The sequence below is a fragment of the Triticum dicoccoides genome, chromosome 6A, assembly GCF_002162155.2.
Source record: "Triticum dicoccoides isolate Atlit2015 ecotype Zavitan chromosome 6A, WEW_v2.0, whole genome shotgun sequence".
In the NCBI taxonomy this organism is placed as follows: domain Eukaryota; kingdom Viridiplantae; phylum Streptophyta; class Magnoliopsida; order Poales; family Poaceae; genus Triticum; species Triticum dicoccoides.
The window spans coordinates 242,265,357-242,279,058 of record NC_041390.1 but is presented as its reverse complement, the minus strand read 5'-3'; positions in this window follow the sequence as shown (position 1 = coordinate 242,279,058).

Here is a 13,702-nt window from a genome sequence, read left to right as displayed (position 1 = left end):
CGCTTTGCTCGGCCCTCTTATAGCGTTGCTAGTTGCAGGTGAAGATTGGAGTCCGTTCCTTGTTGGAACAAGGTTTTTGTTGGGATATCACAATATCTCTTATTTAATTAATGCATCTATACACTTGGTAAAGGGTGGAAGGCTTGGTCTTATGCCTGGTGTTTTGTTCCACTCTTGCCGCCCTAGTTTCCGTCATATCGGTGTTATGTTCCCGGATTTTGCGTTCCTTACACGGTTGGGTTATAATGGGAACCCCTTGACAGTTTGCTTTGAATAAAACTCCTCCATCAAGGCCCAACCTTGGTTTTACCATTTGCACTAACAACCTACCACCTTCCCTTGGGTTCTGCAGACTCAAGGGTCATCTTTATTTTAACCCCCCCGGGCCAGTGCTTCTCTAAGTGTTGGTCCGAACTAATCTGCCTGCGGGGCCACCTCGGGGAAACTTGAGGGTTGGTTTTACTCGTAGCTAGTCTCATCTGAGTGTGCCCTGAGAATGAGATATGTGCAGCTCCTATCGGGATTTGTCGGCACATTCGGGCGGCTTTGCTGGACTTGTTTACCATTGTCGAGGATGTCTTGTAACCGGGATGCCGAGTCTGATCGGAATGTCTTGGAGAAGGAATATCCTTCGTTGACCGTGAGAGCTTGTGATGGGCTAAGTTGGGACTCCCCTGCAGGGATTTGAACTTTCGAAAGTCATGCCCGCAATTATGGGCAGATGGGAATTTGTTAATGTCCGGTTGTAGAAAACCTTAAACTTATCTTAATTAAAATGCATCAACCGCGTGTGTAACCGTGATGGTCTCTTTCTGGCGGAGTCCGGGAAGTGAACACGGTGTTGGAGTTATGCTTGACGTAGGTTGTTCTAGGATCACTTCTTGATCATAGTTTCTCGATCGTGCTTTGCCTTCTCTTCTCGCTCTCATTTGCGTAAGTTAGCCACCATATATGCTAGTGCTTGATGCAGCTCCACCTCATACCTTTTACCTTACCCCTAAGCTTAAATAGTCTTGACCATGAGGGTGTGAGATTACTGAGTCCCCATGACTCACAGATACTTCCAAAACCAGTTTGGAGGTGCCGATGATACCGTGCAGGTGACGCAACCGAGCTCAAGGAGGAGCTCGATGAAGTTCTTGTCCTTTGTGTTGTTTCATTTCAGTTGAGCAGTAGTGGAGCCCAGTTGGGGTCGATCGGGGATCTGTGTAGCATTTGGGGTAGTCTTCTTTTATTTTGGTTCCGTAGACGGACCTTGATTGTATCTGGATGATGTAATGCTTTATTCATGTAATTGTGTGAAGTGGCAATTGTAAGCCAACTATGTATATCTTTCCCTTATGTATTACATGGGTTGTGTGAATATTACCTCACTTGCGACATTGCTTTAAATGCGGTTATTCCTCTAAGTCGTGCTTTGACACGTGGGAGATATAGCCGCATCGAGGGCGTTACAATAAGACATGCAAGGGGAAGACGTCTATGTTAGAATATGAAGGGTTACAAACTAGGTCTTTGCAAAAGATCCAAACGCCAGGAGATAATAAACCAACTCCAGTTTTCATAGATACTGCTCCAGCACAGAGAAACCCAACTCCCACTGATAATAAGCAGATTCCAGTGGCCAAAGAACTAGTCCACTCGAGTCTAGCAAAAATATGTCAACTCCATTCTAAGAAGCGTGTGTGTATCCTCGCATCATGAAATTTTATAGAATCTTGATTATATTTTCTACATGTTTCTTACACATCTCTCCTTTAGAAAATAAGGTTAAACAATAGAAGACTTCCTCCATTGGGATCGAATTCGAGGAAAATATCTTGCGGGACTTCTCTGTGCTTCAATGCTGATGTAAGTACCGGTTGTATATCACTATATTTTTTACATCAACATGTATTTTGTTAATCTGTGTGAATCCAACCTTTATCTGATCTAAAATTAGTTTTAGCAAAATGTTAGAGGCGCCAATGTTGATTTTTGTAAGGAAAACTACCTGGTAGTTTTGCATACTAACCTGCATGAGTGTACTATCTCATATCATGCATATTACTGAATTGTAGTGCTGCTCTGGTTGCCCAGTCATTCATTTTGTCAATGTTACTTTTGTATTACCTTACCTGGCTAATGATAGTTGTGCCATATTGTGTTAATTTGGTGTAGGCTAGTTGCCCAAATGTTCGTTGTGTCAATGTTGCTTTCCTACTATTTGACCTGGCCAATGATAGCAATGCTAGTGTGTTAATTTTGTGCAGGCTGCCAAAGATAAGAAGAAAAACTCTGAAAACAGCAAGGCAACCCCATTGTTTCTTTCCAATAAATCTAGGCCAGGTAATATGGCAATAAATCGTGATTAATCTGTTTGGTTCCCCTCCTAATTTATGTTATGATGTAGTGGTCGAGACACTCTCCAATATCAATAATACAAGCCTGCCAAAATCGCCAACTGAATCTGTTCAGTTTCCTTTGTCTCGAATGTAATGGAAAAAAATTATGTTTGTGAACCAATTAATGGCTGAAGCAATGATGGAAATGGTGGAGGAATCAGAGGTGCACATTCGTGCGCAACAACAACAGATCAATGTTTTCAGTGACAGTGTAGCAAAGCAGCGAGAACTTTCCCACATGCTTATGGGCGCCATCCACGCTGAGTTGCAGATTGTGACGTTGTTGATCGTTAGGTTCTGTTCATTTATTTGCACTCGCATCAATCTTTGATTATCCAGTGAATGTAATTTCCTGTAATATATGCTGGATGTGCAACATTTTTTCCTGTATGTCGTACCTTTGCTTGATCGGTTTTGTTCCTGTGCATAATTGCTCGTCGTAATTGGCTCAAATTATCTAATTGGGCCTAAAGACATGTACGAACTTTAGTGGGCCCATTAAGTTAATGGGCCGTTACCAGGCCGAAAGTTAATGGTCGACCCTCTTACCTCCCGGTTCGTTAATGGGCCGACATCGAAGCGGGCGACAGGTGGGCCCATTTGATTTCACGGGCCGATAAAAGGTCATTACTAAGGTCAGGCTACATATGGCCCAACTATACTGTGGGCGGTTAGCAGGCCGAAAGAGACAGCGGGCTCGTACTTGACCATGAAGAGTATGGGTCGCTAAGAGGCCGAAAGTCAGGTCATACAGTAAATGGCTAATTGTGTTGTGGGCCTTTAGCAGGCCGAAAGAGAGATCGTGCTGGTACTGAACCATGAAGAGCATGGGCCGTTAACAGGCCAAAACTCAGGTCTGACTACAAATGGCCCAACTCATTTATGGGCCGTCAACAGGCTGAAAGACACACTAGGCCAGGAATTGGCCCAACACTTAAATGGGTCGCTAAAAGGCCCAAACTAAGTTCGGACTACAAATGGCCCAATTCATTTATGGACCGTCAATAGGTTGAAAGACACAAAGGGCCGGAAATTGGCCCAACACTTAAATGGGTCGCTAAAATGACGAAAGATGTACATCCTGAAAATTAGCCGATCCATTGAATGGGTCGTTAATAGTCCGAAATCACATCGGGCCGATATTGAGCCCAAATTTATAGCGGGTTGTTAACGGGCTCGAACTGATGATGGGTCGCAATGGTGTCAAATCTTTAACACGCCGTTGACCGGCCAAATTGGCACATCTCGTATGGGCCATGGGCTTAAATGGACGTGACACAAGTAGGCCTTATATGGGTCGGCCTGCTAATTTTTACTGGGGCGGCTGTTTTCCCCGGAATGGGCCACTGTTGGGTCGTGCCACATGTCGATCTATCATAGGTGCCTCCTGTCCAATGAGTGGATGACATCTGTCCCAAAAGTGAGCCAACACGTGTTTCCTCCGGCCAATGAGAATTTTACACATGGAAAATCCCCATTTGTCCGGGCTGTTAACGGGTTATCAAATCCGAAACCGGACCCGATAGCTTAACGGCGACCCGTTACGGTGGATGCCACGTGTTGGTCATCCTTGATGAAAGCACTTTCATGACGCGCCATTTATCGTCATGGAAGTGGACACTTCCATGATGATAATTTTGCTAATGTCATGGAACACTTCTACGACAAAACAGGTATGACAATCTTGATTCTGTCATAAATTTGTCATGGCTGTACATGCATGACAGAAAACGTGACCTACTATGGCAAACACGTATCATCATGAAAGTGTATTTTTTGTAGTGAGTGTGGGTCGTCGTGCGATCGAAAGAGTGAGACGGGTTGGAGAGAGTGACCAAGATAGACAATGTGCATGAGAAAGTATACAATATGAATATGTCGATTTGGGCTCAAACATGGAGATATATCGTTTGTGTCCAAGAAAGAGCGAGGTTAATCGAGACATATAGAGAGAGAGAGAGGGAGAGAGCGAGGGAGCGAGAGAGGGAGAGCGAGAGAGATTGAGCAAGCGTAGCCCGCCATGAGGCCGAAAGAGTGGGGGCGACTTGGATGGACTGACCTAGATAGACAATCTGCATGAGAGAGTATAGAGTGTGTCGATCGAGGCCTGAACAGGGAGATATATCATTTGTGTGTGAAAGAAAACGAGGTTAATCGAGACTGAGATAAAGAGAGCGAGATTGAGAGAGTGTGTCCTGCCATGCGGAAGAAAGAGTGAGACGGTATCGAGGTAGTGACCTAGATAGACAACATGCGTGCGTGCGCATGAGAGGTTGGGGGGGCTAGATAGGCAATGCATGTATCTAGTGAGAGAGGGTGGGAGGGAAAGAGAGAGAGAGGGAGAGCTCGGCATGGGGCGCAATGGCGGGTGTGTGAGGTAAATACATTTGGTAACAGAGTGGAAAAAGGGGGTTGTGTAGTTGAGAGAGTTAGAGATCGAAACATGGAGAGAAAGAATGAACGTGTGTCAGAAACTGATAACTTCCTAAGGTGGTTAGGAGATGAAGATTGACTGATACAGGAAGTATGTAGCGTGTGTGCCGAGGGGGGGGGGCGCTAAAAACAACATTTGAATGTAGATAGTACGAGACTTAATATCGATGTTTCAATTCCATGTACATTGTAAGATTTGAACTAAGGACCATGCATATGGGTAATTATTTCGAATTCGTGCCATATTAGGTTTGGAAAAGTTGACATTGACTCGATTGTTGTGCTATTTTGTAGGTCATATGTTTGAATCCATACAAAGTTTTCTCACTACCATGGTGTTCATCATATACATATGAATATGCATTAAAAAGTAGTGTGGATACCGTGAAATGCGAAATCCACGTTAGAATTGGAGACTGCTATGTGACACACACTCTAATTCAAATAACTAATTATGTGACACACACTCTAATCCACGTTAGCGTGGATACCGTTTCGATTTTTTTTTTCAAATAACTCCTCATTAATTAATTTATAGTATCTCGTTCCGAATGACTAATTATTTGTAAGGAAAACACGGGCATGGTAATACATACAAATTCGTTTGCAAATGAAAGAAGATTCGTTTGCATTCACAAATGTAGGCGCACCAGGCAGACCAGGGTCGTGTCATGGTGGTCGCGTGTGCCGTACAGACGCTTAGCATCCAGCCACCCACCCCCTCCCCCCCCCCAAAAAAAAGAACGACGAGAAAATAAGTTTGCGCTTCCACGTTTCGGATTGAAATATCTGGCGGCCCCATTTCCGGCCCTGCAAAATATCCCTTCTCCGCCGTCCCCTTCCGCGCCCAGATTGCTCAAATCCCTAATTCGCCGCCAACCCAAGCAAAGCTCGAATCGCCCCTCATCTCGTCTCTTTCCCCACCTCTGCGCCGGAGCTACCTCATCTATGCCCTCGTCCACCGCACCAGGTGGTCCACCAACAACGTGGGCCGCCGCAACCGATGTGCCTCACAGACACCGATTTCTACCGCATCAGGTGCGCTTCACCGACGCCGTCTGCCACCTCACTGGGGCTACTTCACCGAGTACATCGTCACACCTCCGCCCCCCAAGGTCATTGGGGCTTCACCAACGGCCTCGTCCACCGCATCGTAGCGCTTTGCTGCCACTCTAGATCTGCATCCGTGCGCGACCAGCCAATGCCAGCACATCACCCTCAACGGCTTTGAAGTGACCCGCACTCTAGCTAGGCGAGCATGCCCAAACGCCGGCCTGAACTAGGTATCCACACGTCACTCCCTTGTGCACTGTTCCGACGATGTTTGGATATCCTTTCACTACTCTCTTAGCTTACACGCCTATGCAACTCAAACTTTAACTCTTGCTTCTTCTAGAGATATCATATGAAACAAGCAAAACCATTTTTTAGCAAAGCATGACGGCGCTACTGATCTGGTACACATCCTGCACACCCGTATAACCTTGTAAGTATTTGTCCTCCGGTACAACGAGAAAGGTCGATTCCTCTTATTTGATCAACCATTCGCCGTGTCAAAAATGCAGAGGGGGATGCAAGGAGCACAAGGCATGCACATCTAAGCAAGTGGTAACATGGACTTGTACATGGAACATCCCAAGCGCAAGCTGAGCTGGAGTGAGCCTATACAACGAGCTAGCGTAAGTCCCTGCATTTCATTTAATTTGTACTATACTGCATGTATGATTTGTCTGTAGTGGCGGATCTACGAATTCAAGTTACTAGGGGCGAACATTTAACTTAAAAAATATGAAGGCACTTGCACTCCGGAAATCAACATAACTTGAGAAATGTGAAGCTACATGCACATTCGAAACCAGCTAATGATCCAAAGTAGTTCATATTATAAAACACTAAATGATGCAAGCACCAAAAAAACACAAAATACAACATGGTGTACAAGGACTACTAACATGGTCTGTACCTACTTGAATTATTCGTTCTCTGGCTGAAAATATCAAAGTGTAATTGCACCTATAACCAGTGCGTGAACTGCATATCAATATATATCCCACAAAAGTATGCCAATAGTTTCAAACAACATATTATAAAAGTATTTATGCTACGTTGTCATAATAAGGGGACTTTCTGGTAGATGGCCTCGACATTTCCTGAAGCCATGAAAATGTACTATAATTTTCTTGTCATGAATGCCTGCAAATCTCTATGTCTCTCTCAACATAGCAGATCATCATTAGACACTAAATCCTTCAATGAGAGCTTGCAAAATGCTTGCATTTGACCCCTCATTACACACACTGTATGTTCATCACCAGGAGCATATAAAATGTTTGCATCAAATCCTTCATTAGCAGTCTGTTCATTAGACACTTCAGGCTCAAGAACAACATGAGCTTGTATGTTTGCATCGAAAACTTGATTAGATACATCAGATTCAGTTAGTTCAGTATTGATTGGGGGAGTTATAAAATAAGCAGAAATTCCTTTACTTTTCTCATAGATTCCCTACATACAAGTAGTTTCACAACACCGACAGATTTAACTATTGGCCAGAAATCAAACAGTTGAATTAGATATAATTAGGGATGTGATGTATGATACGTCTTCATCGTATCTATAATTTTTGATTGTTCTATGCCAATATTCTACAACTTTCATATACTTTTGGCAACTTTTTATACTATTTTTGGGACTAACATATTGATCCAGTGCCTAGTGCCAGTTCCTGTTTGTTGCATGTTTTTTGTTTCACAGAAAATACATATCAAACGGAGTCCAAATGGGATAAAAACTTACGGAGATTTTTTTGGAATATATGTGAATGTTGGGAAGAAGAATCAACGCGAGACGATGCCCGAGGGGGGCACGAGGCAGGAGGCGCGCCCTAGGGGGGTGGGTGCACCCCTGACCCTCGTGGCCACCCCGTAAGGCAGTTGGTGCCCTTCTTTCGCCGCAAGAAAGCTAATATTCGAATACAAATCGTGTTAAAATTTCAGCCTAATTAGAGTTACGGATCTCCAGGAATATAAGAAACGATGAAAGGCCAGAATCTGTAACGCGGAAACAGAGAGAGACAGATCCAATCTCGGAGGGGCCATGGACTAGAGGGGAAACCCTTCTCCCATCTAGGGAGAAGGTCAAGGAAGAAGAAGAAGAAGGGAGCTGTCTCCCCCTCTCTCCCCGTGGCGCCGGAACGCTGCCAAGGCCATCATCGTGTGACGGCGATCTACACCAACACCTCCGTCATCTTCACCAACATCTTCATCACCTTCCCCAATCTATCTACAGCGGCCCACTCCCCCGCAACCCATTGTACCCTCTACTTGAACATGGTGCTTTATGCTTCATATTATTATCCAATGATGTGTTGTCATCCTATGATGTCTGAGTAGATTTTCGTTGTCCTATCGGTAATTGGTGAATTGCTATGATTGGTTTAATTTGCTTGTGGTTATGTTGTTGTCCTTTGGTGCCAATCATATGAGAGCGCACGTGGATCACACCATAGGGTTAGTTGTATGTCGATAGGACTATGTATTGGAGGGCAAGATTGACAGAAGCTTCAACCTAGCATAGAAATTGATGCATACGGGATTGAAGGGGGCCAATATTTCTTAATGCTATGGTTGGGTTTTACCTTGATGAACGTTATTAGTTGCGGATGCTTGCTAATAGTTCCAATCATAAGTGCATAAAATTCCAAGCCATCCCTAACTTGGTATTTTATGCACTTGCTAGTAGTGGCCTCTCCCACATAAAACTTGCTATCGGTCTAGTAAAGTAGTCAATTGCTTAGGGACAATTTGGCAACTCCTACCACCACTTTTCCACACTTGCAATACTAACTTTATTGCTTCTTTACCTAAAACAGCCCCTAGTTTTTATTTAAGTGATCTTCATATTCTTGCAAACCTATCCCACAACACCTACAAAGTACTTCTAGTTTCATACTTGTTCTAGGTAAAGCGGACGTCAAGCGTGTGTAGAGTTGTATCGGTGGTCGATAGAACTTGAGGGAATATTTGTCCTACCTTTTGCTCGTCGTTGGGTTCGACACTCTTACTTATCGAAAGAGGCAACAACTGATCCTCTATAGTTGTGGGTTATCAAGACCTTTTTCTGGCGCCGTTGCCAAGGAGTAATAGCGTGGGGTGAATATTCTCATGTGTGCTTGTTTGCTTTATCACTAAGTAGTTTTTATTTTGTGCCCTTGTTTTCTATCTTTAGTTATGTGTAGGAAACGCAAAATACCAAAAAAAATAGTTGTAAATACTACACCAATGGTTGAAGAACAAATCAAATTTTATCACACTCCTGAAGCTTTTTACTTGGATCATCTTTGATCCCTATGTGCTCGTGCTGAAACCCCAACTAGCTTAGTTGAGGGAAAATATTTAGATGAGCATGCTTGTTATGTGCGACACCGCTTATCTCCAAAAGGGAAACTTTTACTGGATAAAATTCATCGTTTGCAATGCTATTCTTGCAATTTATGTGAAATATATGATTTTACTTGTTGTTCTGAAGACCCTAAGAAACACCTTCCTACCAATGTGAGTTTAGTGATAATGGAATCGTATCTTCGTATGCTAAGGGTGTTTATAATTACTATTATGTCCAACAAATTGAAGAATTTGTTGCTTTTAAGGGTGCTTATGAAATTGTTTCTTTGATTGGAAAGTATGATGCTACTCTTTACAAATCTGAAAATTTTTCCATACTTAAATATTGTTATGATAATTATGCTTATAATGCCTATGTTAAACCATATATTGAGGACTCCTCCGCTGTCCAACAAGAGACTAATATTTTCCAGGAGTCTGTGGAAGAAGGAATTGATGAAACTATGGGCTCATTGAATGAAAAGATGATGGGGAGAGCGAAGAACAAAAGGAGGAAGAGCAGATTAGCTACCCGTGCCCACCTTCTAATGATAGTAACTCTTTAACTCATACATTGTTTAATTTCCCTTTGAATTTACCGAAGGATCAATGCTGTGACGATTGTTATGATCTCGTTGATTCTTTTGAAATATCCCTTTTTGATGATGCTTGCTATGCTTGTGGCCAAGATGCCAATATGAATTATGCTTACGAAGATGAACTTGCTATAGTTCCTTATGTTAAATATGAAATTGTTGCTATTGCACCCACGCATGATAATCCTATTATCTTTTTGAATTCTCCCGACTACACCATATCGGAGAAGTTTGCCCTTATTAAGGATTATATTGATGGGTTGTGTTTTACTACTTTTTTTCACACGATGATTTTGATAGATATAATAAGCATGTGCTTGCTGCTCCTACTTGCAATTATTATGACAGAGGAACTACATCTCTGCCTCTCCATGTTTCCAATATGATAAAATTGCAAGAAACTGTTTATACTATGCATTGGCCTTTACTATGTGTGCATGAATTGTTCTTTTATGACATGCCGATGCATAGGAAGAGAGTTAGACTTCATTGTTGCATGATATATGTTACTTTGTGCTCACTACTAAATCACAAATTATTGTTAATTAAAATTGGCTTTGATATACCTATTGGGGAACTTAGAAGAATTTTAAAATTTTCTACGCATCACCAAGATCAATCTATGGAGTCATCTAGCTACGAGGGAGAGGGGAGTGCATCTACATACCCTTGTAGATCGCGAGCGGAAGCGTTCAAGAGAACGGGGTTGATGGAGTCGTACTCTTCGTTCAACACACGTACGGTTGGGAAGACGTCTCCTCCAACTTGATCCAACAAGGGGGAAGGAGAGGTTGATGGAGATCCAGCAGCACGACGGCGTGGTGGTGGAAGCAACGGTGATCTCGGCAGGGCTTCGCCAAGCTTAGCGAGAGGGAGAGGTGTCACGGGAGGGAGAGGGAGGCGCCAGGGGCTAGGGTCGGCTTCCCTCCCTCCCCCCACTATATATAGGTCCCCAGGGGGGCGCCGGCCCTAGTAGATGCAATCTCCAAGGGGGGGTGGCGGCCAAGGGGGGACTTGCCCCCCAAGTCAGGTGGGGCGTCCCCCACCCCTAGGGTTTCCAACCCTAGGCGCAGGGGGAGGACCATGGGGGGGCGCACCAGCCCACCAGGGGCTGGTTCCCCTCCCACTTCTGCCCATGGGGCCCTCCGGGATAGGTGGCCCCACCCGGTGGACCCCCCGGGACCCTTCCGGTGGTCCCGGTACAATATCGATTACCCCTGAAACTTTCGCGATGGCCGAAACTAGACTTCCTATATATAAATATTCACCTCCGGACCATTCCGGAACTCCTCGTGACGTCCGGGATCTCATCCGGGACTCCGAACAACTTTCGGGTTACTACATACTAATATCTCTACAACCCTAGCGTCACCGAACCTTAAGTGTGTAGACCCTACGGGTTCGGGAGACACGCAGACATGACCGAGACAACTCTCCGTTCAATAACCAACACCGGGATCTGGATATCCATGTTGGCTCCCACATGTTCCATGATGATCTCATCGGATGAACCACGATGTCGAGGATTCAATCAATCCCGTATTTAATTCCCTTTGTCAATCGGTACGTTACTTGGCCGAGATTCGATCGTCGGTATCCCAATACCTCGTTCAATCTCGTTACCGGCAAGTTACTTTACTCATACCGTAATGCATGATCCCGTGACCAAACACTTGGTCACATTGAGCTCATTATGATGATGCATTACTGAGTGGGCCTAGAGATACCTCTCCGTCATACGGAGTGACAAATTCCAGTCTCGATCCATGTCAACCCAACAGATACTTTCGGGGATACCTGTAGTATACCTTTATAGTCACCCAGTTACGTTGTGACGTTTGGTACACCCAAAGCACTCCTACGGCATCCAGGAGTTACACGATCTCATGGTCTAAGGAAATGATACTTGACATTGGAAAAGATCTACCAAACGAACTACACGATCTTGTGCTATGCTTAGGATTGGGTCTTGTCCATCATATCATTCTCCTAATGATGTGATCCCGTTATCAATGAAATCGAATGTCCATAGTCAGGAAACCATGACTATCTGTTGATCAACGAGCTAGTTAACTAGAGGCTCACTAGGGACATGTTATGGTCTATGTATTCACACATGTATTATGATTTCTGGATAACACAATTATAGCATGAATAATAGACAATTATCATGAATAAGGAAATATAATAATAATCATTTTATTATTGCCTCTAGGACATATTCCCAACAGTCTCCCACTTGCACTAGAGTCAATAATCTAGTTACATTGTGATGAATCGAACACCCATAGAGTTCTGGTGTTGATCATGTTTTGCTCGCGGAAGAGGTTTAGTCAACGGATCTGTGACATTGAGATCCGTATGTACTTTGCAAATATCTATGTCTCCATCTTGAACATTTTCACGAATGGAGTTGAAGCGACGCTTGATGTGCCTGGTCTTCTTGTGAAACTTGGGCTCCTTGGCAAGGGCAATAGCTCCAGTGTTGTCACAGAAGAGAGTGATCGGCCCCGACGCATTGGTATGAATCCTAGGTCGGTGATGAACTCATTCATCCAGATTGCTTCATGCGCTGCCTCCGAGGCTGCCATGTACTCCGCTTCACATGTAGATCCCGCCACAATGCATTGCTTGCAACTGCACCAGCTTACTGGCCCACCATTCAAAATATACACGTATCCGGTTTGTGACTTAGAGTCATCCAGATCTGTGTTGAAGCTAGCGTCAACGTAACCCTTTACGACGAGCTCCTCGTCACCTCCATATACGAGAAACATATCCTTAGTCCTTTTCAGGTACTTCAGGATGTTCTTGACTGCTGTCCAGTGTTCCATGCCAGGATTACTTTGGTACCTTCCTACCAAACTCCCGGCAAGGTTTACATCAGGTCTGGTACACAACATGGCATACATGATAGACCCTATGGCTGAGACATAGGGGACGACACTCATCTTTTCTCTATCTTCTGCCGTGGTCGGACATTGAGCTGAGCTCAATTTCACACCTTGCAACACAGGCAAGAACCCCTTCTTGGACTGATCCGTATTGAACTTCTTCAATATCTTATCAAGGTATGTGCTTTGTGAAAGACCTATGAGGCGTCTCAATCTTTCTCTATAGATCTAGATGCCTCATATGTAAGCAGCTTCTCCAAGGTCCTTCATTGAAAAACACTTATTCAAGTAGGCCTTAATACTGTCCAAAAGTTCTATATCATTTCCCATCAAAATATGTCATCCACATATAATATGAGAAATGCTACAGAGCTCCCACTCACTTTCTTGTAAACGCAGGCTTCTCCATAAGTCTGCATAAACCCAAACGCTTTGATCATTTCATTAAAGTGAATGTTCCAACTCCGAGATGCTTGCACCAGCCCATAGATGGAGCACTGGAGCTTGCATACCTTGTTAGCATTCTTACGATCGACAAAACCTTCTGGCTGCATCATATGCCATTCTTCCTTAAGAAAGCCGTTAAGGAATGCCGTTTTGACGTCCATTTGCCATATCTCATAATCATAGTATGCGGCAATTGCTAAGATGATTTGGACGGACTTCATCTTCGCTATGGGTGAGAAGGTCTCATCGTAGTCAACCCCTTGAACTTGTCGATAACCCTTAGCGACAAGTAGAGCCTTATAGATGGTAACATTACCATCCGCGTCCGTCTTCTTCTTAAAGATCCATTTATTCCCTATCGCTCGCCGATCATCGGGAAAGTTTGTCAAAGTCCATACTTTGTTTTGATACATGGATCCTATCTCGGATTGCATGGCTTCAAGCCATTTGTTGGAATATGGGCCCGCCATTGCTTCTTCATAGCTTGAAGGTTCACCGTTGTCTAACAACATGATTTCCAGGACAGGCTTGCCATACCATTCTGGTGTGGAACGTGTCCTTGTGGA